This window comes from Nelumbo lutea, chromosome 5 (assembly GCF_056320005.1).
Source record: "Nelumbo lutea isolate HS-2025 chromosome 5, American lotus-T2T, whole genome shotgun sequence".
NCBI classification, from domain to species: Eukaryota; Viridiplantae; Streptophyta; class Magnoliopsida; order Proteales; family Nelumbonaceae; genus Nelumbo; species Nelumbo lutea.
The window spans coordinates 696,730-699,271 of NC_142688.1; the positions used below are offsets into that span (position 1 = coordinate 696,730).

A 2,542-nucleotide genomic window follows, 5' to 3' on the forward strand; every position below is an offset into this window, starting at 1 on the left:
TGTGCATATAAACAATTATATATAGAAATCAGTAAACCAGGAGGAGAACAAAAAGGAGAAATCCCAAAGGAAAAAAAGAATCTAATGTCTACTAATTGTACATGAATTTGCATTTACGGACCTTAAGAAGTCTCTTTTGCTTCACCGGTTCTTACACACTACTGGATCTTATCTGTCAGCTCCTGGATAGGCTTCATCTCTTTCTGCCCTCCTGCAAATACAAGCCTTTTCTTTATTCTACTGCTACCATCTCTTGTATGGCTCTTAATTTGCATTGCTAAATATGAAATGAAATGGGTGAGGCAGGCTGTACGTGGTTTTTGCCTTTATCAATGTCTCTTGTCGTGTGTCATTGTTGAATTCAAAGCATAATCAACCCAAAAGAAATAAAACTTAGGGAATTACCTGCCACCCAGAAAACGATCGAGACTTGAAATATCTAACCATGTCAGAATCATCACCACTACTATAATGTACGCCTTGAAGCATTACCAGTACTCCAACCAAAACCATCTCCTGGAAACTGATAATTCACCATGTTCACTCCCAAATTATACGAACCACCACCACCACCTGCAGGAGCAGGGCCACAGCCAGTTGTAACACCGGATGATTGCGATGCTGTAGGCTTGACCTGCACCGGTGACTCCTCTTCCCCCAAGGGTAATCTTTCAAACATGGCATTTGCGAATGATGTAGCCATTAGCATCACTGGACCTGAAGCGATCAAAGACCCCACAACGCTGCCCCCAACTACCTGTCCCTGCCCTCCTGCTAAAAATATTGTCAATCCACCGGCTCCAGGTTCTGCCGGCGGTGGAAGCACTGTTCCCGACAGCGAAAGTATCTCGAATCGACCGTGCATCGTCACTACACTCCCTGGTGGCGCTGCAGGCTGACGCAACGTCACATTGGCGACTGCTCCTCCGCCGCTAAGGATGCAAACACCTCGACCTCGCCGCCTTGCGTAATCTGATAGACACTCGACCACATCAGCGCCAGTCGAGACTTCAAGTACATGTGACCGGAGTGCGCTGGGGCTGTCACGTGTGACGATAATCGGTGGCGTCGGCTTATTTTTGGAGCCCGGAGGTCGGCCCCGAGGCCGACGGGTGGGAATGGCTGCTGCACCAGAACTTGTTGTGGCTGCGCTTGGGTCGGCTTTTTTATCCTTCTCTGGTGAGTGCTTCAAAACCGATATTTGGCTTGTCTGTTGTTGAGACTGCGATGTTCTTTGTGTGTGCATATCCGGTCGGAGTAGACGGTGGACATAGCCAGAACCTGGGCCTGGTTCCAATCCCTCCATCGCCACATCAATTCTCTCCCACCACTTACTTGCCAGCTTTTACCGGTGTCTTCGATCTGGTCTTCTCTTTCTATATATGTCACCGATCGAATAAATGCTATTTAGATCTTAAAAACTATTTCTAATAAGTTCCAATCCTCTTATTGTTCTCTACCCTTACAACTAGGAACTAGCTAGTCGTCAAGCTAAGACTCAAGAACAGCCATATCATCTCTTGACCAATTCAACTGAATACCATACAAGCACGGAATCATCAACCTTAAGTTTGAAATCCAAACATACAAGATATATAGGACTCAGGGGCTCTTATTACATTAAAAAATTCCTTCATTTTTATTTTTCCTTCTCTCTCTAATTTTTCAATGAACAGCATGAATTCTTATTCTCAACCCAGTTTCGAGTGCTGTTTCAATTATCAAAAAAAAAAAAAAAAAAAGTGATATCTCAAACAAATACAAACTCTCAAATCGGAACCCGGAAATTAGAATAACAGAAGGAAAAGCTGACAAGAAGCTCCAAGTGTGTAATACCAACTTGATGCAGTGATTCACTCAGTCCATAAAATTCAAAACCCCAAAATTAAAACAAAGCCACAACTCCAAAGCCCATCATGGTGTTTACCTGTTGCTCAAACCAGCAGTAATTCTTCCCTACCTAGATGGATCTTTTGGCTGCAGCAAATTATCAATATACGTTCAACTCAACTCATATAAGCAACAATTCTGTCTGATCGATCATCTGAAAAAGAAAATAGAAAGAAAGGAAAAATAATTTTTATGTGTGAAATCGATGGGTTTTGAGTGTGTGGAGTGGAGCTCTGAATGAAAGAGAAAGAGGTAAGTTAGGTTTTTGCGGAAGGAATAGTTCAGTGGAAGGCGTGTGTGGAGTGGGAGGAGAGGAGGGGGTAAAAGCAGAAGCAATTACAAGGGCAGAGAGGCCTTAATCTTAAGCACATGGGAATTGGGATTTGGGAAGGATAAAAAGCAAGCCAACTACATAAAATAAAATAATATTGTATTAGTTAGTACTTAATTACTTTTGAGCTAGTAAATTAATAATATATAAAAATTAAACAATAGTAAATGTTCATGAAAACTATACTAAAATTAAAAGACATTAAAGTGGAACTTTGGTCAGTAACATTTTTGAGGAGTGGTGATGCTTAAAGCTTAATTATTAGTTATTGCATTTTCATGTGTCGTCCATTTATGTGCAAGTGCCAAGTGCAACGCCAAC

General features: G+C 41.9%; 1 pseudogene across 1 annotated transcript; it reads right to left on the reverse strand.

Moving 5' to 3' along the window:
* On the reverse strand, positions 1-2,253 carry LOC148849696 (AT-hook motif nuclear-localized protein 25 pseudogene; annotated as a pseudogene). The gene is made up of 2 exons (XR_016099566.1): positions 406-2,253; positions 1-211 (listed from the first exon to the last, which is right to left on the reverse strand). The product of XR_016099566.1 is annotated as an AT-hook motif nuclear-localized protein 25 pseudogene (transcript).
* Positions 2,254-2,542: the final 289 nt, after the last annotated feature.